Source organism: Delphinapterus leucas, chromosome 15, assembly GCF_059928025.1.
Source record: "Delphinapterus leucas isolate spDelLeu-1000000601 "Yukka" chromosome 15, BTC_Dleu_Yukka2, whole genome shotgun sequence".
NCBI classification, from domain to species: Eukaryota; Metazoa; Chordata; class Mammalia; order Artiodactyla; family Monodontidae; genus Delphinapterus; species Delphinapterus leucas.
Genome location: NC_143143.1, coordinates 70,108,307 through 70,134,029, shown reverse-complemented (window position 1 = coordinate 70,134,029; position 25,723 = coordinate 70,108,307). Strand labels below are relative to the sequence as shown.

Genomic DNA, 25,723 nt, shown 5'->3' with positions numbered 1-25,723 from the left:
TCCTCAGAGCATCTTGGTTGCTGGGTAGAGGGATGCTGGCGTCCAGTCTGCCTCACGAAAGCCAACGGAGAGGCTGCAAAGCTATCTCAACCACAGAGAACAGAGCTGGGATAGACAACCCCCCAACCCCACCAGCCTGAGGCCAGGACACTCCAACCTTTGTGATACTTAGTCTGGGACCCCTCAGCCTCAGAGACCAGCTCTGACTGAATTACGCTTGGGAAAATTGGCACCGGGAAACATGGAACAGTTGTGTCATACCCTCTGGAAAACCTTATGCTCTATTCATTTATACCTTAAAATGGTTTCTTGCAAGAATTACTGATTCATTTGCCGGGTCTAGAAACCACAAATGGACCTCTTTCTCAGGTCAGCAGTGGGGTTCACCCAGCTCAGTGACTGTCACCTTGGTTCTGGACCGTGGCTACTCAAAACCCAGTCTCCGAGGGACAGGAGCGTGAGGGCAGGTCCTCAGGACACACGGCTTGTGCTACCAAGTGGCCGGCATCATGACCACCCTCATAATCCACGCTCAGCGGGGTATCCGTGGGGTAAGGTAGGAAATAAGGGAAAGGTATGAATAAAGTACCGGCTCCTATGAGGAAGGTGTTCCCTGCGATGCGTTTGGAAATGACTGAAGTTGGTGCTGTGGAAGCCCATCCTGGTGTCCCGAGCTCCCAAGGTCAAAAGGACAAAGGGAGCAACTAGGATGGGGGCGGGGGGAGGAGAGTGGAGGCCCTGGAAGAGCTGTGGTTCCCCTGGCGGAGGCAGGAGCAGCATTCCCACCTTCTCTAAGCTTCAGTTTCCTCTGTAGAACAGGGCAAATTATAACTTGAACCTATAGGGTTGTTGATGGGGTTGATGGAAATGATAAATGTCAAGTGCGTACAACTGCTTGTTATATTTGAGTCGTGTACCTTTACTCCTTTTAAATAGCTGGGGAGGTGAGGATTGCCAGTCCCGGAACGATAAGGTAGTTAAATTAGGGGTGTAGCAGGGGAATCAAGGGTGAGGAGGATCTTGCTCCAAGCCCCGAGGCAAGTACAGAGTAGATCTGTGGTTGGACTCAAAGCACCTGCAGGAAACAGGTTTTCTGACTGCCTCTGTCCCTATGACCCTACACACAGGAAAGAAGCGGCCTTTTTTTTTTTTTTTTTTTGTGGTACGCGGGCCTCTCACTGTTGTGGCCTCTCCCGTTGCAGAGCACAGGCTCCGGACACGCAGGCTCAGCGGCCATGGCTCACGGGCCCAGCCGCTCCGCGGCACATGGGATCTTCCTGGACCCGGACACGAACCTGTGTCCCCTGCATCGGCAGGCGGACTCTCAACCACTGCGCCACCAGGGAAGCCCAAGAAGGGGCCTTTTCACGCAAGCCCGTTGATCAGAGTGAACTAAAGGGGTGAGGAGACTATTGTGGGGCTGGGGGACAGGGCAGCTCCCGGGTCTGTGTAGCCTCCGTTGGGGTAGGGTTGCCAGATTTAGGGGAAAAAAGACACCCAGTTACATTTTAATTTCAGATAAACTAATATTCTTGGTACACGTATATCCCATGCAATATCTGGTAGGTAATTATGCTGAGGTGTTTTTGGTTTATCTAGATTTCAAACCATTAAGGGACCAGGCATCCTGTTTTCTCCGGTCCCTTAATGTAATGACGCACATTTACTAGGAACTTCTTTGAGTGGGGCTTGTGCTTTATGGCCATATTCCCAATCCCCACAGTAACACTGAGGTTACACCCATTTTACAGATGAGAGAACTGAGGCCCAGAGAGGCTAAGTAACACCCAATCACCCAGCTGATAAGTGGCAAGGGATTTGGGGACACAGAGAAACAAATTCCAGAGCCATAAACTGGCCAGTAATGGAGTCAGGGTGGGCATCTGGTCTGAGGCGTGGAGGAGGCTAACCCTCAGTGCAACTTTGTAAAACAGCAGTACACAGGGATGATGAGCAAGGGGAGAGGGGCTGATCTGGCCCGTGTGGCCCCCTGGCTACAGTGGCCAGCCCTGAGGCCAGAGGAGCCAGGTCACCCAGGAAAGAAGGCATTTCCTTCCCATCCTGCTGTGGAGCCTGGGGGCGGTCATGGCGTCTGGGTGCTTGGACTTCCCAGCCTGGGTCCAAGGGGAGGCATCCAGCCTTAGAAGGTGGAAAAGAAGGCTGGCAGGGGGTTGTGTAACTGCTCAGCCAGAAGGGCCTGGGGGGAGGGGAGGAGTCCTCTGAGGCTAAGACGAGAGAGGCAACTTGGCTTGCGGGTAGTTCCGCAACCAGGGATTGAACCCATGACCTCGGCAGTGAAAGCGAGGAGTCCTGACCACTGGACCGCCAGGGAATTCCCAAACTGTACTTTTTTTTTTTTTTTTGCTGAGGCAACTTGCAAACAGACCATCTCCAAAGGCCAGAGCCTCATTTCAGCCCAAGCTTTGAGTAAGGACCTGGAAAGCAGGACCAGAAACCCCAACTGTGAGAGCTTCGGTCTGGCTTTTTAGTGTGAAAACTGCTCGCTTCTCGCCCTAGGGTGCCGTCTGCACCCACCAGGCCCTGGTGACCTCCCCTCCCCCGCGAGGCCCAGCCTCACGTCCGCTAAGGGTCCCCAGCACCACCTCCCGCTGCCTGCTCTGCGGCCCGCTGTGCCAGGCCTCGACGCCCATGATCTCATCCGAAACGTGTTCCCCAGACGAGGACGAGGCCCAGGTGGTTGTCACCTCCCCCAGTGGCACCGTGAGTGGAAGGACAGCAACCTAGAGGGGCGTCTGAATCCAAAAGCGCAGGCCCCTCCCAGTCTTCCTAGAGCACACAGCCCACCGCCTGGTTTGGTACAGCCCACACGCCAAGAATGGGCTTTTATGTTTTTTAATAATGGAAAAGTCAAAAGAATACTATTTCACGACCCATGAAAAACATACCAAATTCAGGTTTCAGAGACCACGAGGTTTTCTTAGAGCACAGCCACGTTCCTTTACGTACTGTCCGGGGCTGGCTCCACCCCACACAGCGGGCTTGAATGGCTGTTCCAGAGCCACATGGCCTGTAAAGCTGAAAATATTTGCTTTGTGGCCCTTTACAGAAAAAGCTTGCAGACTCCTGTCCTAGAGCATCCATTGTATTCACAGATTCAGTGCAAAAACTAAGTCATTTAAAGTATTTTTATATTTATTCAGACGTGGTTTTGTATAAATATGAACCATACACTAGTATAGAAGAGTGACATCTACTTCTGAGATAAAACAGACTTCAAAGAAGTGCTGGACTCGGGGCCTGTCTCGAGTTTCCGCCTCCAAACCCCCAGGGCATCCTTTCACTTCAGAGGAAAAGTCAGAACCGCCTGTCCTGCCCTCTCTCCTCCACGCCATGTCCTATTTGGGGCGAAGAAGAAGGAAGCCAGAGGACAGATGTGAAGCTGCCAGCGATAGAGAAGCAATTTTTAGAGAAAGGACCCAACAAGGGCAGGAAAACGCGTGTTCGGAGGACACAGGCAGAGGGAGACACACGACGTGGGTTAAGGACCAGAATGCAAAACCACCCACGCCGTGGGAAGGGGCCCCCAAGACGGTCCTCCGTCAGGGGCTGCGGGCTGACTACCTGCAGGGTGGGCTGAAGATGGGCCTGGCAGATGGGCCAGCCTGGGTCGTGGTCCCACCTGGAGCTCAGGCAACAGGAAGGCCAGATGCGGGGAGCTGAGTGCAAGGCAGCAGTGGCTGGGAGCCGCCGGCGGGTGCCCTAGCCAAGGCTTACTGGCAGCCACATCCTGGAAGCCGAGTTCAGAGGAAACAGGAAAGAGCAGCTGGGACCAAGTCTCTGCAGGGACAAGTGAGTTCCCGTCACACACCCTCCCACGTTGTGACTAAGGGCAGCCGGCACACCTCAAAGGGCCCCCCAGCCCATGGCCAGCTCGACCCTCTTGTGACAGAGAGCTGGTGAACTGGCCTCCCAAAGGCATGGGGCCCTAGGACACTGCCTGGGGACTTCCGGCCCGTCCTGCTGTGCAGCAGGCTGGGCTGTGCTCCGGACACAGATCAGATCAGGCACCACCCTGCTGCTGGGGGCCTCAGAGTCTGGTTGGGGGACAGGACTGACCCACAGAACTACCGAATCTGCCGGACGTTGCCGTCTCCTGACTCAGCACCAGGCAGAGGGACGTGAGACACTGAATGGATCCAAGGCTCCTGCCGGCCAGCATGGATTGTGCATGGGGAGCATCTGCCGGGGCGCAGACGTGGGCGATGACAAGGGGGAGGGCTCGGGAGGGAGAAAGTGCCGCAGTTTTCAGGGGAGGAAGATGGGCGATTCGGCTAATGGCTTCCTAGTAAATTTGACATCAATGCAAGTGGGCAAAAGTGTAGAAAGGAGTTTTAAAGCTGTGCCAAGGGTTTACCTAGAATAAATCAAGCCCCATCCACCTCCATCCTTTTTTGGGGGGATGACTCTTGGGTGAAGAGAGCCGTGCTGGGTGTTTTTCACAGTGATGGAAAAAACAGAGAGCTGTGGGCATGTGTCCCGACCTGAATCGCCATGCCCAAGGAGAACTAAGAAACAGGTATGTGTCCCTCTGGGGAGACCTCAGTGGCTCATGGGCCCTTTTATTCAATATATTGCAGTGTTCGTAAACTCGCATGCCTCCCGGGTGAGGCAGGTGACATACATGAGTGACACAGGCCAGAGTTAAGGCAATAAATTTAAGATTTAAGACTTAAACGTAAGACCGATGGCAACTGGAAACCTCTTGCCCTGAGTAAGGGGCAGCGGCTACCAGCTGCAGCCAGTTGGTGCCATAGAGGAATTTGGGCTCTGTGTTGCCCGATACTGTGATTGTTTTTCAACAGAGGATGGAAATTCAGATATTTCTATAGAATCCCCAGATTTTTAAGTGTATGCAATAAGTTCAGATTTTCAGAAACTCCAGGGGCAGACAAATGTCTGTTGACGGGCTGGATCCAGGGCACTGGGAACAAGTCTGCTACTTGAGCGATGGCAGAGCCATGGGCGTTGTCAGGCTTCCGATACAGCCCCCAGGTGACATGTGAGAAAGCAGAATCAGGATGTGTTTTAAGGGAGGTAACTATCCTGTCCCCCACTGGGGTGTTCAGCTGGCTCTCCGAAGCAGGACACGAGGAGAGGCTCCGGAGTTCACGTCGGTGCAGTGCTGGCAGCTAGCAGCCCCCGGAGGACTGAGCTCCCCCCACCCCGAATGTCCAGGAAGGCACTGCAGTCGCACATGGGGGCGACCCTGGGGACCTGCCAACATCTGATGGGACCCACTCCCCACCCCCTGGACTGAAGCAGCCATGCGAAATCTCCTCAGTCTCATCACTGGGCCCCTGGAGCTAGGGTCCTGGCTGGGTGCGTGTGCCTGTCTTGTTGATACTTGGGCCTCACCCTTCTCCATCCCCCAGCACATGCAGGTTCCTGAGAATCCTCAGGGTCTTAGAAAGAGTGAGTGATCTCACCTGCGGCCACCTTGAAGGTGTGAGTGGGGGAGGAGAGCAGGATGGGGGAGGGGTCCAAGCCGAGCTTGCAGGCAGTGATAAGAGGAGACTGGAGAAGTGTTAAGCCTCAGTCCTGGCTCTGACCGAGAGGAGGCCCGACCAGGAGAGCAAGATCCCAGTCCCACGGCCCACCCCTTCCCCCATCCCCACTCCAGCTCTGATCCAGGCTTTTCCATTCACAGATCCCAAACGTTCCAGGCTGGCAAAGAGCCAGGGGGGCTGCCAAATCCCCAGTGAATGCCTTCGGGGGGACTGGGGTGGGGGGATGTGCAGGCCTCTCAGGTGGATCATAGGGGCCTGAGGAAAGCCCCCAACCCCAGTCCCCGGGCCCACAGTTGGGAGACCCTCCAACTCTCACCGCGGTCCCTTGTCAAATCTCCCCATCGGGAAGCAAGCTGTGTGTCCATAGGGAAAGGGCCGTCAACTTGTACTCCTGGCGTGCGTGTGCATCTGAGAGACAGAGCTGGAGGGCGGGGGGCCTGGTGAGGAGTTCCCGCCAGCTGAGCTCCTGTGGCCACTTCCTTCCTTTCCCTAGACAAGTTGGAGATGATTAGCCCCCATTCAGGGTGGGGATGCAGACGCAGCCCCCCACCGTGGACTGGGGTACGGGAGGGTTTGGAGCTGTGCTCTCAGTACACGACCCACCATCCCGAACAGGCCCAGGGAGCAACCATGGTCCACTGCCCGCCCCCTGGCCCCGCTGGCCCCGGCACCCCAGCCTCGTAAGCAGCAGGAGTTGAGAGAGAAGACATCCATCCAAAGTGGCACTGTCTCTGCCCATTCGACTATGGTGGTGCAATGTTCTTCAAATCTGACCTTGTGATTTTGGGTTCTCGATTATTCTTTGCGCCCTCTGGCTCCCCTCCCTTTCGTGCTAAGCCAGTCAGCGGGTCTGTGCTCATTTCTCAGGGATTTGATATGACAATGAGCAGAAAAAGAAAAGAAAAGGAAAGGAAAGAAAAAAAAGAAAAAGGAAAGGAAAGGAAAGAAAAGAATCTCCTCTTGTCTTTTGACTTTCAAAAGCAGCCCCTGGCCTGGACACAATGGGACAGGTAAGAGCAAAGCATCCCATACCGCCCCTTGCCCCATCTAGAAAAAGATTCCTGAGGGCAAGAGGAGGGTCTGTCAGTGGGGACCGGCGGGGAAGCTCCTGGAGCCCAGCTGGCTCTCGGCAGCAGGACGCGATGTCAGCCCCGCAGACCTCTGGCCTCCTCCCTGGGGGTCCGTGGGGCTGCCCTTCCTGCGTGGCTGTGGCACCCCCAGCAGCAGCAACACGTCCCCATGCACTGACAGTGAGAGTGGCTGTCGCCTGTGCCCCGGGCTTCACTTGGGGTCAGACCTTCTTGCCCCCATTGGACACCCCTCCCCCCAACACCCGGGACACCAGCCGGAGCCCTGTGCCGATAGAGGATGGGGCCCGGGTATCGGTTGGGGGAGAGCAGTGCAGAAAGCCCACCCGCCCACTGTGCTCTGAGGGGCTGGGAGGAAGCAGCCCAAGGGCCCCGCACCCCAAGTCAAGTGGGTGCTGAGTAAACCCCGCCCTGTAATGCGGGGGCTGCTCGAACGCCCACTAACCGACTTGGAGCCCGGCAGCTGTGAGCTCTCTGCAGGCCAAGAGCAGAGAGCACAGCCAGGCCTCGGAGCCTCCCTGCAAGGCCGAGAGAGCGGGAGCAGTGCCCACCTCCCTGAGGGTGGGAGGGCCCAGAGTTTATCCACAGAAGGGTCTCCGGGGGCAGCAGGATTCTCGGAAGGGACTCAGTTTCTGAATGGCCCAGGGCACCTCTCTGGGTCTCTCCTTCCCTGTGCTCAGTGGGGTTCCTGGGGTCCCTGCCAGCTCTGCTGCCCTGAGATGATGTGTCCCCCTCCCTGCGGATGGAGGGTCCTCAGTCTAGGCTCAGCCTCAGGACTCGAGGCCCTCTCTCTGGCTGAAGCTCCGTTGACTGATGCTTCCATTTCCTCCTGGAGCTTGGAGCGGGGGTCCTGAGCCCCCTCGGCAGGGTCTCTACCTTCCTGTTCGGCTATTCCCCAAGAGCCTTTTTATAGAGTTCGGCTGGGATCCAGGGAACTTTGGGAAAGTATGTATGGGACAAGCCAAGCTGTACTAACCTGTCTTCCTCCTGGAGCTGAAAGGGGCCAGGTGGTTCCCAGACAAATGCAGAGGCGGGCTTGCGGGTGGGGAGGAGGCTTGCACACGTTCAGGGCGGAGGTGAGGGTGGGGAGGCGTGGCCAGGGGCAGCAGAGATGGGGGCCTGCTCCCAGGTGTCTCGTGTAGACACACATGAAACACACACACCCAAAAGTACTTGGTTACGGGCTTGGTTACACAGCTCCATAGGCATGCAGACATGGACAGGCATGTGCTGTGTATACAGAAATATGCACAGGCACATGTACAGGCACTGCAGAGACGTGCTCGAACGTGTTCACACATACAGACCCGCACCCACACATATGCACATGCATACACACAAAGGATGCAGATTGAGAAGTTCCAGGCCACACCTAGGAGGAGGGAGAGGGCCTGACCACCCTGATGACCCAGCTCCCTCACACCCAGCACACACACACGCGCACGCGCACACACACGCACACACACACACACACGCGTGCACACACACACACCCCTTGGGAGGGAACCACTTCCTTCAGAGGAGCTTTTGGACTCAGGGCAACATGCAATCAAGACCTCATGCTGGGAAAGAAGGCGCCTTTGTGTGCTGGGATGGGGCGGCAGGAGCAGCTGCAGCTCTTCCAGGATAAGGGCCAGGCCCACTCCGTTCTGTTCCTCACCCCAGGGGAGGAAGGTCAGGCGGGGCCAGGGATGGAGGGCGGAGTGGGAGCACCAGCAGGCCCTGCACCAACCCTGGGTTACTGTCTCAGAGCCCAGAAAGCCACTCCGACCCCCAGCCCTGGTCTGGCCCTGTCCCCAGAACACCCCGTGGCTCTGCCCCCAGGTCTGGTGCGATGCTGACCCAGACCAAAGCCTGGCTCTGGCCTCAGGCTCCACGCTCGCCTTGTGCCAGTGGCCTTGCTTTTTTTTTTTAGCAGAGTGAAAAAAGGTCAGGCTCTCGAATTATAAAGACGTGAGGTTGAGTCCTGGCTCTGTTGCTCGCCAACAGGATGAACCTAATTTTTTTGAGCCCTAAGTTCAAGTTCTTGTTACCGTGCTCAGAGCCTGGAGGCAAATCCTCTTTATTGATCCCTCAGAGCCTGGTGCCCTCTCTGTGTGTTTTATCTCTGGGCCCGGGCCGTCGGGCTGGTAGAGCATCCTGCCAGCTTCTGTTGCCCAGGCCCAGGGAGGAGGGCAGAGCCCAGGCCCAGTCCCTGGAGCTGCCCCCTCTGAGCTCCTTCCTCCCTTTGCCCTCCTGCCTTTGTGGTCCTTGCCCCCAGCTGCAGGCACCCGGGCCCCCTGTGAGCCTCCTTGTCAAACTCTGAAGGTGCCTCCGCCTCCTCCCTGCTCCCCCGCCCCAGATCCAGCCTGCCCCCTGCTCCTTCCGAGCTGGGTTCTCTGCAGGCTGAGCCTCCAGCAAAAACAGCCCTGTGATCTAACGCAGTAGGATTCAGCAGAGGTAGACCCAGAGGTGGCTTTGGCACCATCTCCAGACACTGTGCCGGGACTACCTCCAGTCATTCAGTCAACAGATATTTACTGAAGGTCTAGTCTGCGCCAGATGGTGTTCCAGATGCTGGACATTCAGCAGTGGACAAATAGACAAAAACCTCCGCCCTTGTGGGCTCACGTTCCAGTACCACTACCATAACGCACACTGTTGGGGGCCTTGAGCGTCACACGGTCCCCCATGTCTACCCTGAGAGCTGTGATCATCCTACGTGCACAGACAGCACTTCCTTCCTGTGACGCCACAAAACTTGGGCATGTCACTATCATAGCTCTTTCTCTCCCCTCGGCCACCCTGCCCCGAGACCATGGGTATCTCAAGGGGAAGGGGGAGCCTGGCACAGATCTGGTGTGAAGCCATGATTGTCGGACTCAGCAATGGCTTTCAGTAGTTCAAGTGCGTTCAGCTACCACTGCCCCTTGGTGGGTGTCTTTCTTTTGCTCTAGCTGTAACTAGACACCTCTCTTTCAATGTATTTTTAATGTGTTATGTAATTGTGTGTAATTACATAATAGTCAAAGGATCTGTGTCCCTATTGTTAATAATGTTGTTCTGTTTTAGGAAATGACTTACCCTGAAGCTCAACTAACCTAGCGTGGGGCGTGTCAGGTCAAGTGCTCTGCTCTGTACCCGTGGTACGATTCATCTGTTCGTGCAGTATTAGCTGAACACCTGCCCCACGGCAGACCCGGAGTCGCGGAGCGGGAGCCCAGGGAGACCCCTGTCATCTAGCAGGGGACCAGGACAGGTAAGCAGAAAAGCGCAATTAGGTGGATGGAACGATGGGCTGGTGCTGCAGGAGCCTGAAGCGAGACCCCTGGGAGGCTGGGTGGATCAAAGATAATTATGCAGGACCGGGGACATTGAGCTGAGACTTCAGGGAGCCGTTGGGTGTATTTTTCCAATACAGATGAGAGAGGGATGATCCAGACAAAGGCGCCAGCATTTGCAAAAGTCATGGAAATGGGAAGTGCCTGATGTGTGTGAAGGAATGGGGAAATGTTAGATGTGCTGGGCGGGGCAGGTGTGTGGCAGGCTGGGCTGGAGAAGAAGCTGGCACCAGATAGGACTGTGGATGCCAGGGAGCACAGGGAACCCCTGCCACATGGAGGGCACCCAACCTGGCCCCAGAGCTGCTCCACTGAGCTCCCCTGTTCCCATCAGAAGGAGCCCTCTGGCTCAGCCTTGCCGTCCCCACCTCCAACCTGCCCTAGGAAACTCAGGTTTCGCTGTGCTCAGATTCCCTCTATTCTTGACTTAGATTAAAAAAAAAAAAAAAAATTATGGGTGGGAATTTTTGTAAGAGCTCTTTATATATTGAAATTCTTGATTCTTTGTTACATAGCTATCTTGGTTTTTTGGGGGGGGGGTTTTGCAGCAGTTTGACCTTTATTTTGTTTTGATGGAAAGAAACCTGACATATTTTTATTGTCATATGCATTAATCTGTTCATTTGACATTGTCTTAGAAAATTATTGCCTATCCTAAAATTGTATATGGATTAGGATTCTTTTCTGGTTTAACTTCCAACATTTAAATCTTTAAGCCATCTGAGGTTTATTTTGGTGTAAGGTAGGAATCTAACTTTATTTTTTCCAAATTGTGAGCCAGTTGTCCAGTCCTGTTTAGTGAGTAATCCATCACTTCTGCACTGGTTTGTTTATTTTGTTCAAAATTCATTTCCTCTCTTCTTGATTTTGAAAGTCATACTTGTAATCTAAAAATTAAAAAAAAATTTTTTGTAATTTTAAAAAAAAGAGGAGTAGGAGGAAGCAGAGTAGTCCAAATGTCATGGAAATGTATGACATAAAAGGTGAGAGCCCTCCCCTAGGCTCAACAGTTTGTTATATATCATTTTATTATTAGTTTTATAACACTTATTAGATTTCCCTTTAAACAGAGAAGTACAAAGGAGAAAACCCAAGAGGAATCAAAATCTCTAGATAACATATACTGACATAAAATTATGCTGACATTAAAAAAAAAAGAATAATACATAATAGGGTTGGAAAAGTCAAGCCATCCTGAAAGATACAAAATGAAAAATCAGGGAATTCCCTGGCGGTCCAGTGGTTAGGACTCCGTGCTTTCACTGCCGAGGGCCCGGGTTCAATCCCTGGTGGGGAACTAAGATCCCGCAAGCCTCACAGCATGGCCAAAAAAAAAAAATCCAGCACCTCTCTCACTCACTATCCTCCCACACCAAGTCCCTTGCCCCAAAGGTAACCAGCTACATTTCCTATTTGCTTTAGTTTGAAATGCATTTCTTTACCACACTCTGTGTTCATTTGTGGATGGGTCTATTTCTGGACTTTCAATTTTCCCTGCCGTTTATCTCTTTGCTATTCTGGTGCTGGTACCATACTGTTTAAGGTATTAGAGTTTCACCATATGTTTTAACAGCTGGGAGGGTAAGGCCTCCCTTACTGATCTTCATATACAGGGATGTCATGGTTGTCTTGGTCCGTTCTGGCTGCTCTAACAAAGTACCATAGACGGGGTGGCTCAAACAGCAGACATTTATTTCTCATGGATCTGGATGCCGGAAGTCTGAGATCAGGGTGGTAGCATGATCGGGTTCTGGTGAGGCCCCTCTTCTGGGCAGGCAGTCTGCCAACTTCTCACTATGTCCTCATGATGCAGAAAAGGGGCAAAGGAGCTCTCTGGGGTCCCTTCCGTCCCATTCATGAGGGCTCTAACTTCTGTTACAATTATCTCCCAAAGTCCCTGCCTCCTCATGCCATTACATTGGGGGTAGGATTTCAATACATGAATTTGGGGTGAGGAGACACCGACATTCAGTCCATAACAATAGCTATTCTACACTTATTTTCCATGTCAACTTCATATTGTAAACCTCCCCCATTTGATTGAAAATTTGTTGGACTTGCATTATTTTTATGGGTTAATCTGGGGCTGGTTATCTTCTTTGAGGGACTGAATGTTCCTGTCGTGAGTAAGGGCATGACTGTCTCCTGGGACTACATTCAGGTTCTCTGATATTTCTTGTTCAGGATCTTGAACATCCCTCCTCAGGGCACCTTAATCTTCATCCACGGGATGCTATAGCTGCCGTCCCCTGAGAGCAAGAGGACTTGGGGGACTTGGTCACTGTCCTCTGGCACCCGAGGGCCCTCAGGTAGAAGAGGGAGTAGACATGCTCGGCAGGGCTCCAGGGATGGACCTTGGACCTCTGGGGGTCACACAGAGACCGCCTTTGGCTCCACGAAAGGAAGAATGTTCTGTCTGTTGGAGCTGCAGGGCCACGGAACGAGGAACAAGCCACCAGGGGAAGTGGGGAGCGCTTCACAGATGGCACTTTTCCAGTGTTCCAGGGAAAATGTCGCCTGTGCTGCCCAAGGGCTTGCTGGTTGGGTGGGGGGAGTGGGGGGGGAGGGGCGCTGGGTCACAGGGCCCAGCCCTTCCACGCTGACCAAGCAGGAAGGTCCAAGGCTTCCCAGCACCCCCTCTGTGCCCCTCACCTTGCTTCAGTCTCCACAGTGACCCCTCATGATGGGATGGTGTTAATCAACTTCACCTCCGCGGACAGTGAGGCTAAGCAAGGCCAAGAGACGTAACCAAGGTCACCCAGCAGCACTGGTGTGACTCGGATTCCCGAGCACATGCTCCCGCAGGCCGCCGTTCTGTGACTGTTCCCCGGGGGCCCCTCTTCAGAGTCAGGGCTGACCAGTAGGAGGCTGGATCATGCTCCCCACCCCACCCTCAGTCGGGGCACAGCTGCCAGGCAGGTGAGTGGCCCAGTGGGCAGCGGGAGGCACCGCCAGCTCCTCTCCCATGCCTGGTCCTGCACGTACGTCTGCCTCTCTCCCCCGGGCAGCTCTCCGCTTGGCTCTCAGTGTCCTCCGGGGGCCAATGGGCTTCTTGATTCCAGGCTGCACATCTGGAAGTTGATGCTATTAAAACAAACCCCATTATATAACAAACAGACATCTGGAACCCGTTAACGCCGAGCTTTTAGAAAAAGAAATTGTTTTGGATGTGCTCTCTCCTAAGAATGTGGCAAGGAGCCCTCACCCTGGCTGTCCAGGAACCTACCGGCCAGGCAGCTCCTCCTGGGCCCGTTTCTCAAGGTATCTCAGGCCAGGCCAGAGGTGGGCCCGGGGAAGAGGTGGGGACAGACTCCGCCCCACCGGCCCGGCAGCTTCACCATCTCCTGAGGGCTACGGCCTTGGAATGCTTCTTTCCAATTTCATTCAAATATTTATTCAGCACTTGTGTACCTACTGTGTGCTGCTAACTCCATACCATTCACATGCCCACCCTAACACCCCGCCCCAAGCCTGATTTCTCCATGATGGCTCAAGAAAACAGATCATGGACTGCCCTGGGTGCTAAACAGCCATGCTTTAACAACTCTGCACCTCTGTTTCCTTGGACGCGGAGCCTGAACACCTAAGCTAAGTCTCCAGAACTCCCTAGCCCCCTCAGGCCTCTCCCTGGATTGTCGTCCTCCCCTTCCTCCTTGGACCAGGCGGGCTGGGGCTAAAATACTGAGGGGGCATTCATCCACAAATGATGGCATGGGGCTGTGGTAGTTCCCTCTATGAGTGGACCTTGATCTAGCAATGAGGATGCTTTATGAGAAATGTCTGGCTAATATTTTCAAGTGGAAATTTTATTCTTTTAATATTTTTTCCCCAATATTTTGTGATGAAAAATTTCAAACATACAGAAAAGTTGAAAGAACTGTACATGAACACCCACATGAAACCACCACCTAGATTCTGCAGTTGTTAACACACTGCTGTATCTTTCCATCTATTTACTCCTCAGTCAATTCAAAAGCAGTCTACAGGCACCACTATACTATTCCTCTAAACACTATGCTTGCATATCATTAACTAGAAATCAATATTTGTTTTTGGTTTTCTTTGAGGTGAAACTGACATTCAGTGAAATGAACAAGTCTGAATGTAAGATTCCAGCAAGTCTGACAAACGCAAATACCTGTGTGACCCAAACCCCTATTACCATAGACAATTCACCATCAGCCCCAGAACTTTCACCATGGCCCTGCCCAGTCAAGCCCCATGTGTCACTCCTCCCAGAGACAACCACTGTGCAGGTTATTCTCACCGTAGATTAGGTGTTATGGGCTGAACTGTGTTTTCCCAAAATTCATAAGTTGAAGCCCTAGCCCCAGGACCTCAGAATGTGGCTGTATTTGGAGGTAGGACCTTTAAAGGGGTGATGAAGGTAAAATGAGGTCATATGGGTGGGCCCTGATCCAGTATAACTGGTGTCCTTAGAAGAAGAGATCAAGACACACATATGCCCATGAACGGAAGAAAGACCACATGAGGACACAGGGAGAAGATGGCCATCTACAAGCCAAGGAGAGAGGCCTCAGAGGGAACCAACCCTGCCCAAACCTTGATCTTGGACTTCTAGCCTCCAGAACTGTAAGAAAATAAATTTCTGTTGTTTAAGCCTCCTAGCCTGTGGCAGTCCCAGCAAGCTAATACATCAGCTTTGCCTTTTCTAGAATTTCATGCACTATGTATTCTTTTGTGTCTGCCTTATTTTACCCAGCATAAGGCCTTTGGGATTCATCTATATTGCTACATGAGTAAGTACTGTTTTCCTTTTCGTTGCTGAGCAGTATTCCATTATATAAACATTCTAGTTTGTTTAGCCAGGGCAATTTATTTTTTAATGACAGAAGAATTGTTTTATAACGTTTCTCTCTATTGTATGTTTTTTTTTTTTTTTTCTGTACGCGGGCCTCCCACTGTTGTGGCCTCTCCCGTTGCAGAGCACAGGCTCCAGACGCGCAGGCTCAGCGGCCATGGCTCACGGGCCCAGCCACTCCGCGGCATGTGGGATCTTCCCAGACCGGGGCACAAACCCGTGTCCCCTGCATCGGCAGGCGGACTCTCAACCACTGTGCCACCAGGGAAGCCCTATTGTATGTTCTTTATGTCATCCCAGCAACAGAGAAGACGTTCCACAGCTAGCCCTACTCAGAAGGGAGCTTTAGAATAGTTCTAAAGTCTAATCATCCTGAAATGTATATAAAACACATTATACTTCCTGAAGTGAAAAGTTCTTAGAGATGAGATTAAAGAAGTAGTGCATCATTTTTATCTCAGTGAGTACAGATGAGCCCATCCAGAATGCAGTTTACCTGTTTGGTTAATGACACTGGTTTTGGTGTCGGGAGCTTCGGGTTTGAGTCTTACTTGCTGTGTGACCTTGGGCAAATCACTGAGCCTCATTTTACTCACCCAAGAAAAGAGGCCAATGATCCCATCCCTAAGGGTTGCTTGAAGACTGAATGAACTAGTGAGTTCAGGGTGTTCCCAGTGGCTGGAAAGACTAAGGACTTAGGAAGCGTTCCCTGTTGTGATTTGTCCCAGTCAGCAGCCGTCAGAGCCAGAACTCTCTCGTGATAGGGCAGCAAAAGTAGATTTCTAGGCCACAAAGGGTAGAAAATGAGCTTCCTGCACTGGCACATATAATAGCTGGGACCCAGGAGCAGGGTGGTGAAGACCATATCAATGTCAGTTCAACAAGCTGTTGAGGTCGATTAGGCTGATGCAATCACCACAGAAGTGATGCTTTCAGAGTTTCATAAAACACACTGTGAATTCTGGGATCCAAAAAGTGCTTCCAGTATGCTCAAGTCTTACACATGTTTGGCCATTTCTATTGCTTATTTTGTTCTGTCTGAATGGGGCAGTTCAAAAATTTGTTTCACTTGGTCATGATTTTTTCTAGGGAAGTGCAAGTTTAAATCTGATAATCTAGAAACCCATCTTTTATAATAGATTTTAATTGAATATTTTCCTTCTGACCCAGCAGGAGAAATACATAATCCAAATGGCTGTCATTTTATTTTATTTCCGAAGTTCTTTTTCCTCCTGAAAAAAAATTTATTTTTCAACTTTAAAGTCCTTAGGAATTATTTTTTTGGTGTAATTTATCCACTCTGCCCCAAGTGGTTTTGAAACGTTCATAATTCCTCTCAGATGATCTTTTCTGGCTTTTAAAGACAAAGAAAATATCTATAGTTTCACTTTGAAGCTCTTGAGAAAAAATTCCTGGGAGCTTACCGTGTGGTAAAGGAATTTAAAATAAAAAAGATACATTCGGATTTGGAAACAGGGCTGTCAATTGGACCCACCGATTACCTGCAGAATGAGAAGGATCATTTACTACAACTTCCTACGCCCTCATGGGATCTCAGCGTTGTCCGTCACCCATCACCGCTGCAGGTGTGTTTAAGAAATCCCCTTCCTCCTGCGCGTTTCATGAGCACCCTGCTTCCAAAGGTTTGCAAAACTCTTTTGGTAGGTACATCATGCTATGCCAAAAACAGAACTGAGAGCCTCTGACAGCCTTTCCTTTCCTCACAAAACTTCAGTATCACCAGACCCCAAAGATGTACAGAAACCCCCCAGACTTTCTGCTACCAGCCAGGTTTCTTGGCCTTCCCCAATCAATAGAAATTGACTAGAGGCCAGACAAGAAATTCATGCAAGGCTTTGTTGGGGCCCCTGCTGCAGCAGATGGGCGAGCAATCAACAGGTTCCCTTGCTTGTTCTCCTCCTGAGGGGAGGCAAGCTTATTTCTTATACGGGGTGAGGGTAGGGGTGTGTCCAGGGGTCGGGCCAGAGGGGTGGCTTAGGTGTTTTGCCCACCCCTTAGAGGGTGGTGTGTGCAGGGGGCACGCACAGTACCCTGCTTTTGCTCCTGACACGCTGTTTTTGCTCCCGGGCTCTTCAAAATTGGCAGTTGGGTTTTTTGGTCTCTTTGTATCTTTTAGGTCCAGAATTTGCCCCAACTGCTCATGCACGCAGTTAATTTTAGTCCCGAACAGATTCTTTGTATTTTGTTGCTGGAGGAGAGGTGTGTCCAGGTGCAAGCACTGCTGCAAAGGGGCCCACGTCCCAGCAAAGGGTCCCAGGTCCCAGCCTGTCGCATTTCCATACCACTCAGTATCCACACATTCAGATGTCCTCTCATAGACCTAGTAGTGCATTTTATTCAAGTCAATTCCGTTTGGTTGCTTTTCCTTTTTCTGATATATTTTTATAACGCTGCACGAGATGATTGATCCCAGTCATCTCTTCAACAGCCATGAAACCTGAGAACCTCTCTTTTTTTTAATTAAGCCTCCTGGATTAGGACCGCCCTCCCTCCCAACTCCAAAAGTGCTACTACAGCAGAGCTCAAGGTCAGTCAGCAGCCAGGCCTGGCCAAGAGGGCTGGCTCCCTGCGGGCTGGACAGTAGGGACCCACAGCAGAGACAGCCTTGGGTGAGAATCAGGTCTGCTTGGTTCCGGGGGAGGGCTTGGATCCGCCAGAGAGCCGGGGCCGGCAGCTTTGGGTGCTCCTGGGAGGACCTGCGGAATCCCTCCCGGTCCCTGGGGACACAGAGCAGTCCCTTCTGGGGCATCACAAGGCACAGCCAGCCTGTCTGTTGGACCTGAGCCCTGGGGGTGATTAGAGCTGCAACAAGGCAAGGGGATAAACTTCCCTCTTGGTACTGCATTTGCAGCATCTCGTACGTCTTGGTATGTTGTGTTTTCAGTTCTGTTTGTCTCAGGATATTTTTTTAAAATTCCCTTTTGATTCCCTGCTTGACCCAATAGTTGTTCAAGAGTGTGTTGTTTAGTTTCCACGTATAAGTGAATTTTTGTTTTCTTACTGTTACTGATTTCTAGTTTCATTCCATTATGGTCAGAAAAGATGCTTGGGATCATTTCGGATGAATGGATAAAGAAAATGAGGTCTGTTCATACCATGGAATATTACTCAGCCTTTAAGAAGAAGGAAATCCTGCCGTTTGAGACTTGGCTGAACCTGGTGGGTATGACGCTAAGTGACACGAGCCAGACAGAGAAGGACAAATACAGTATGATCTCACTTACATGTGGAATCTAAAAATGTTGAACTCAGTAAAGCAGAGAATAGAATGGTGGTTGCCATGGGCTGGGGGGCAGGGGGGAGATGTTGGTGGAGGGGTGCAAAGTTTCAGTTACACGGGATGAATCAGTTCTGGAGGTCGAATGACAGTGTATGACTATAATGAATAATACTGTATTCCGTACTTGAAATTCACTAAGAGAGTTGCTCGTAAGTGTCCTCACCACCACCAAAAAAGCTGTGTGAGGTGATGGATGGATGAATTAGCTTGACTGTAGTATAATCATTTTACAGTGTGTACGTACATCAAAACGTCACGCTGTATATACCCGAAGTATATACAGTTTCTGTCTGTCAATTCTATCTCAGTAAAGCTGGGGAAGATGTGGAACTTAATAAATTTTATATTGAAGTTTGGGGAGCAAAACAAAGACAAAGGGAAAATAGGCACCCGAAGGAAACCAACAGCCGGGAGTAAGAGCCTGCAATTTGCTCAGAATCACAGGAGTCAAACCACAACCTGCACAACCACATGGAAAAGAAAAAACAATAAGAGCATTAAAAAGAAAATCAGATGTGAAAGAAAACACTTTCTTGAAGTAGGAAACATGATTTTAAATTTAAAACAAGTTGGAGGAGAGGATGAAGACTTGGGAAACCAAATGGAAGAGAGAATGCAAAACACAAAGCAAAAATAGCAAACAGAAATCATGCAGGGAAAACCCAGAGCCTAGGAGGAGAGAGACCCAGGAGACATCATATGGGAATAATACAAAGCCTAGAAGGAAAAAAGCAACACATGGAGGAGAAACCATAATTTTAAAACGAGGAAGAAATTTTTCCGTGGTTTGAAGACAGACTTGGGTTTGAAAGGGCTCGTGGAGTTCCAGGCAGGAATGATGGAAAAAATCAGACATCTAGGCATAGCCTGGGAAGATTCCTGAATTCCATGATTAAAGGGAAAACTCTTATGAGCTTCCCGAATGAGAGAACAACTTAAGAGAATCGGCCTGGAACCACACATTTTTAAAGTTAGAAAAGAGAAAAGCATCCTGCGCCAGCCAAGGTACCCTTTACATACCTGGGATGGAAGATGCTCAAAGGTCCAGAGACTCTCCCTGGACCCCGCGGAAAATGCCTGACAAAGGAATCTAATCAGGTAATAAAAGAGCCAGCTTGGAGATGAGGTGAAGAAAAGAGGAAGCCATCCATGGTAGCTGAGAAGCTACCAATTTATGTATAGTTAGCTCCAAATGGATAATGACAGATGAGATGGAATTTGTAATATAAGCACTAAATAAGTTAAAAAACGAAACAAAACAAAACAGAAGAGAGATGCGATAAGACCCATTGCTAACCTACAACCGAAAGTGCTGGATTACCTTGGCAAAAGGTAGGAGTTGAGGAGGGGGGAAAGGGCCAGCAAAAGCATTTAAAATATTTCTTATTGGGTGGGGGAGAAGGAAGAAGGAAAAAAGAGACCCTGGGTGGGAGGAATTGATTGGTGCTTTGTTGACATATAATAGAAAGTGGTTTTTTTTGTTGGTTGGTTGGTTTGTATTTTATGAAAACCAGAAAAGGAAAGGTCAGGACCGTGGAAGGCAACATACAGTAAAGCTTCCAAAATGAGAAAGCAAAAGAGGAAAGACCAGCATCTATTGTCAGTTGTTCCATCTGTTCCTTTTTTTTTAATTAAAAAAAATATATTTTATTATGGAAACTTCTAAACACACACTACAAGAGAGAGAATAAGACAAGGACTCTCCATGGACCCACTCCAGGGTTCAATACTCATTTTTTTTTAAGCTGGGGAAATTTGATTATCACAAACCCTGTACCATTTCAGTTTTTAGTTTTCCCAGCAGTTTATTTAGAATTTGCACACTTTTGTAGAAACTGGCACTCCTCCTCAATGATCAAAACATTTCTTCTCCTTTAGTTCTTATTCTGATCTCCAAGAACTCCAAAAGTACACCGTCAGAAAAAGACAAGGCACGGTCTTTTCCTGGTAAATATTTTAGCTTCTTCAAGATTGACTTTTTTATGACAGAAAACTGGCAAACACAAAATGCTAAATCTTTCCGATTTCCAAGATTTAAAAATCCTGAAGTTTGCACAAAACTTGTGGATTTTTTTGACAGGCTATATTAACCCGTGTTTACCTTCACTAAGTAAGTGACACTTGGCTTGGAATGGTATCAATCACTCGATTTGGGTGCTAGGTGTTAAGGATTCTGGAAAACTCTGTACCATCACTTAACTCCCTGGATAGCCTCTAGATCCTTGGTGGAAAATGACAACAGACTGCACTTAAAATAATCACAATTACCAAGAAAGAAACCACAGCCAACGTTGGTTAAGATGTCAAAAAGTGAAGAAGAATGAAAAATGTTTGCAAGCACGGAGCTAGGCAGGCCGGGCGGTGGGCAGGCTGACGACACCAGCCAGGTAGGAAGGGCCACGGAAATGCCAGCACCAGTTGGGTGGTTCCCAAACATTCCTATTTTCCTTTGTTTTTTTCTTTTCTTTCAAGTTGAAAACCTGTAGGGTTTTTTGGGGTTTTTTTTAACATTGCCGCAAAACATATAGCAAAGCCGTGTTTACTAATTTACACACCTGGTTTCAGGTGCTTTTTGAAGGCACTGTCATGTTTCTGCTGATTCTAAATTTGTTTTCCTCTGGGAACCTGGGTGAGGGAGCACCCAACCTTTAGGCCCTCAGGTCCCTCCTCCCCAGATCTGCACTCACAGCCCGGGATAAGCCCTATGAGCCTCGGTTTGGGCCCCGCCCTCCAGCTGTGGAGGGCTGAGGTCGGTGGAAAGTCACTGGGGCCTGGCGGCCACTGCACACCCTGTGATCCAGACTCTCCAGGGCCCTTTCCTTGCCACCCTTCCTCAAACCTGCACTTCTCGTTGGCCCTGCCTAAACATTCCTCCATCCTCACCCCAAATCCAGGGGGAGAACCTCAGCTGCCATTTAGCACGAGGAGCTCCTCCGCCTCTCCCCGCTGCACCTGCAGGTGCCCTGCTTCCCGCACCCCCCTGGCCCTCCTCTTCCATCCTCTTCCTTGGGCCTGGGTCCTGTCCCTTTGGGGGCCTCGCTCCCCTTCCTCTGGGCCTCCAACCTCTCCCTCTACCTGGCTACTTCCCCCACAGGCACCGTCTCCACTCCTCACCCCTTCATCCTGTTTCAGCCCAGCTTGGTCCAGGCCAAGGGCCCCACTGCCCTCTCGTTTGGTCAGGAAATCCAAGCCCTCACTTGTTGCTATTCTGAGTCTCCTTCCGAAAATGTCTCCCCTCCTGGTCTCAGCTGGCATCTCTCCCCACTCCCCACTTTCAAGTTCCTTCTGTTCCTCTGACCTCATCTTTCCTTTTTTTTTTTTTTTTTTTTTTTGCGGTACGCAGGCCTCTCACTGTTGTGGCCCCTCCCGTTGCGGAGCACAGGCTCCGGACGCGCAGGCTCAGGGGCCATGGCTCACGGGCCCAGCTGCTCCGCGGCATGTGGGATCTTCCCGGACCGGGGCACAAACCCGTGTCCCCTGCATCGGCAGGCGGACTCTCAACCACTGCGCCACCAGGGAAGCCCTGACCTCATCTTTCTTATCTCCTTCACTGACTCTTGTTCCTCGGTTTTTACCTTAAACGTCCCAGCTGTCTTTTCACACCACACAGACTCCTTTGGAGAGGGATCTCTTCATTCCCATGGTCTTAACTTTTGCCAATAGTTAACTTCTCTCCAATTTTGGACCAACCAGATCAGGCAGGTTATGAACCTTCAATTTGTTTTTGTTATGAAAACTTTTTTGTGGGGGTGCGGGGGGAAGTCTTCATTTCCCCCTGTATTAGGAGCCATCAGCCCCTTCCGGGGAGGGTGCCCCTCCCCAGGACAGAGTGTAGTCATCTCCTACCTCCTCCTGGGAATGCCACCCACCTGGACCTTGGGTGTCTAAAGTCAGAGCCCTCCAGGTGGGGGAAACCACTTTTTCTGTTGCTGACGATTTGGGTTCTGGATATGATGGGCAATCATGGCTCTTCCTTATTATGGGAAAAGGAGAAGGAAGTTTGGGGAGGAGAGAGGGAGGGAGAGACTCGGGGGGAGAGCGGGGAGAGGGGAAAGGATGGGGACACAGTGACCCGCAGCAGAAAGGGTGAGTGGTGGTAGAGCACTTGCCTGGGAGGTGCCAGCTCAGTGGAACAAAGGGCGGCTCGGGGCCTCAGCCAGCTGCCCAGGTAGAAGGAACCCTCACGACCTCTGACCTGGTGCCCTCCCCCCCAGTATCTGGGAGGAGTGAGGTCCCCAGGACCACTAATTGGCCACCATCCATGTGGGATGGTGTGTATGGGGGGGCTCTGATCTTGCCCTAGGGGCACACAGTCCCCCACCTCAGCTGGGAAGGAGCAATGGACAAACAGGACACCCAACTCCTCCAGGGCACCTGCAGGCACCTCCAAGTCAAGGTGACTGCCCTCCACACTTTTGTCTCCTCTCTGCCCTTGTCACAGCAAAAAAGACCCCCAAGCCGGAAAACTGGAGTCCTCCTGGAGCCCCTCAAAAGTCACTGAGGCTCCCTGTTCTCCTAACCCTCCCGGACGCTTTCCACGCTCTTCCATCCATTTTTTTTAAAATTTATTTTTGTCTGCGTTGGGTCTTCATTGCTGCGCGCGGGCTTTCTCTAGTTGTGGCGAGCGGGGGCGACTCTTCATTGAGGTGCGCGGGCTTCTCATTGCAGTGGCTTCTCCTTACAGAGCACGCACGGGCTTTAGGCACGCGGGCTCAGTAGTTGTGGCTCACGGGCTTAGTTGCTCCGCGGCATGTGGGATATTCCCGGACCAAGGATTGAACCCGTGTCCCCTGCATTGGCAGGCGGATTCTTTTTTTTTTTGCGGTACGCGGGCCTCTCACTGTTGTGGCCTCTCCCGTTGCGGAGCACAGGCTCCGGACGCGCAGGCTCAGCGGCCATGGCTCACGGGCCCAGCCGCTCCGCGGCATGTGGGATCTTCCTGGACCGGGGCACGAACCCGCATCCCCTGCATCGGCAGGCGGACTCTCAACCACTGCGCCACCAGGGAGGTCCCTCCCTTCCACCCTGACTGCATGCAGCGGTTCTGGCCTCTGCGCCCTTGGTGCCAGCACAGCCTGCTGCCCTGTCCCCCTCCCATCACCCACCCGGGGACTCCATGGCCGGTAGCTGAGGGGGACAGAGGGAGGCATGGGAGGAGGAGGTGTGAGGGAAGGGGCCTGCAATTGCAGACGCACTCAGTAGTGGTTGGACCACATGGGCAGTGATGAGACGCAGCAGGGGAGGAGGGTGCCCTAATCCCAGCACAGCCCCCGGACGGCGGAGGGGAGGGAGGGATAAAGTCCCACCGTGGGAGCCTCCTGCCTGGCCTTTCCCAAAGGAACTGGGGCTGCCGGCCAACATCAGTGCAGCCAGGAATGTGGGAGCCCCTGGCTGCGGAGGCTCAACCTGGGGAAGGCCCCATTGGTCACATGGTGGGTGGCAAGAGCAGGTGTGTGGGCCGCTCTGGCTGGGGGTCAGAGAGGTCAGACCCTGGCTGGAAGCCCTTTGAATGGTTGCCAGATGTACTGTCTAGCACTAAGTATGAAACGGGCAGGGAGACAGAGCCTGGGACCTCGCAGTGGTGCTGGCCCATGACTCTGACCTTGGCCCTGACCCAGCTCTTGGAAGCCTGGTAACTCTCCCTCCAAATGCCTGTCCTCTCTTATCCTCAGCATCTCTTGCCTGGACCACCACCTTCCCCACTGTACCCTTATGGCTACAGGGGGACCCACAGTTCATCCACTCAGCAAACACAGGCAGGAGGTGGCGCCTGCATCACGGACTATCTCTTGGGAGGGCAGCTCGATGCAGAAAGACAATGACCGTGGCACATGGGAAGTGGCAGGTGAGTTGGATTCACAGGGTGAAGACCAAGCATCTCTGTGCACCACCCCCAAGTCCTCAGCCTGAAAACGGCCCTCCCCATCCCAGAAACATCCCCTCCAGAGAGCCCCACTCTCGTTGGAGCTCACGCCCCACCAGGGATTCTCTTGCCCCTCCCCCTCCCCAGGCCCCTCTCCTGACCTCCCCACCAACCCCAGGCTTCTCCCAACTCTCCACCACCTCTGCCTCTCAGTCCCAGGTGCCTTGAGCACAGAGCCTGGGGCCCACCTGTCTGTGCTTGCAGCAGGGAGCCGGTGCACAGCAGAGGTCCCTGCGTTAGGAATTAAGACAGAGCAGGTCTGAGATCAGGGCAGTGTCTGGGTAGAGGTCAGGTTCTGCCTACCCAAGCGTGAGTTTTCCATGGCAACGACCACCCCTTCCTCCCCGGCCTGGCTCAGCTGCTCTGCACCCGCCCATCCCATGCCTGCCTCCTCTGTAAGCAGTGGTAATCCCATGTGGTTTTTACTCTGGTGTCCATGAATAGGAGAGAGAGGAAAGCAGGCCAGTCTTCCCAGGGCCTTGCATCCGCCCCGCCAGCGGGAGCAGCTCCCGGGCCGCCTGCTGGAAGCAGGCCAGCTTGCCATCCACTCCCATCGGCGCCCACCTTCACCGAGGCCTCCTGCTCAGGACAGCCTGGCTGTGGCTGCCCTGTGGCCGCACGCGGAATGCAGACCCCTGCCCCGTACGGCTCATGACATCCTCCTCTCTCCCCACGCTTGACCACACGTGGTCACCCAGCCCCACCCTAACGTGCCGTCTGACGTTTGGTCTGCCTGGCGCCTTCCAGAATCCTCCCCACACCCGCAGACTGCAACAAGGCCTGTCAGCTCTCTGTCCTGAGAGCCTTTGGGATTCACCCCGTTCCCCCCGCTCCCCCCACCCAATCCCCCTCCCCATCCCTGTCAGCCTGGTGGTTGAATGTTGCAGGCGCTGCCTCCCTGGCACCCTGCCTGCTCAGAGCAGTGGTAGCCAAGGGACATTTTTGGAGGCAGTTCTGTGTGTCGTTCCCCTGCCGTAAAGTCCAGACTCTTTGCGGGGGATTCAAGGCCCCTCTTTTCTGGCGCCTGCCAGTCTCTCTTGGGGCCGGGCCCCCCACTGGAGCTCTGCTGGGCTCCCCAAACCCACAGGCCGTCTCCTGCCCCCAGGCCTTGCACATGCTGCGCCCGCCACCTGGATGCTTTCTCCCCACAGTTGATCTCTGGTGGTGGCTGTCTGTGGAGATGTCTCTGATCCTTTCTCCCAACTCTGGTCACTTCTTCCTCTGCGATCCCATACCTCCCTGTGGTGCTTGACATAATGAGTATCACATTCATTATCCCTCTCTGATTGCAGGGCTGTCTCCCTGTGTTGGGTTGGGTTTCCCAGAAGCACAGCTGGAAATAGGGATTCAGGAACATGAGATTTATGAAGGGAGGCCTCCCAGGAGAAATGCGTATGGGAGGGAGGGAGGGAGGGAGGGAAGCAGGAGAGGGAAGGGGCAGAGCAAGAAGGGGATCCCAGGTGGAGTCTAGATGTGGCCTGATTGGGGGCCAGGGGTGCTCTGGGATATAACCACACGGCTGGACTGTCCCCTTGAGGTGAGGAGGCCAGCCCGTCATATCCCTGTATCAGACAGTCACTGGCTGTGGGATGGGAGGGTTTGGAACTTCCCAGGGGAGGCGGCACTCATTAGCCAATAGCAATCTGCAGGAGGGGCAGCTGTGGGCATTAGGCATTAGCAATGGGCGTGGGGGGTGGGGATTGTGAGTGCTATGGCCAGGGACAGGGGGTCTGGCAGGGTA

At 52.3% G+C, this 25,723-nt stretch overlaps 1 protein-coding gene and 1 long non-coding RNA gene across 3 annotated transcripts in view; one reads left to right on the top strand and one right to left on the bottom strand.

The window, feature by feature from the left end:
* Positions 1-426: 426 nt before the first annotated feature.
* LOC149747498 (uncharacterized) lies at positions 427-8,099 on the bottom strand. Its single transcript, XR_016387925.1, has 3 exons — positions 7,593-8,099; positions 5,845-6,017; positions 427-3,798 (listed from the first exon to the last, which is right to left on the bottom strand). It is a non-coding gene; the product is annotated as an uncharacterized LOC149747498 (long non-coding RNA).
* A 49-nt stretch (positions 8,100-8,148) lies between these two features.
* Positions 8,149-25,723, top strand: part of EMILIN3 (elastin microfibril interfacer 3) — a 27,989-nt gene continuing 10,414 nt past the window's right edge. The window contains exons 1-4 of one of the 2 annotated variants that reach the window (XR_016387921.1): positions 8,149-9,854; positions 12,121-16,344; positions 17,245-17,938; positions 23,732-23,904. The gene's annotated coding sequence lies outside the window, so the exon portion shown is untranslated. The other variant, XM_089896925.1, reaches the window with a different exon arrangement.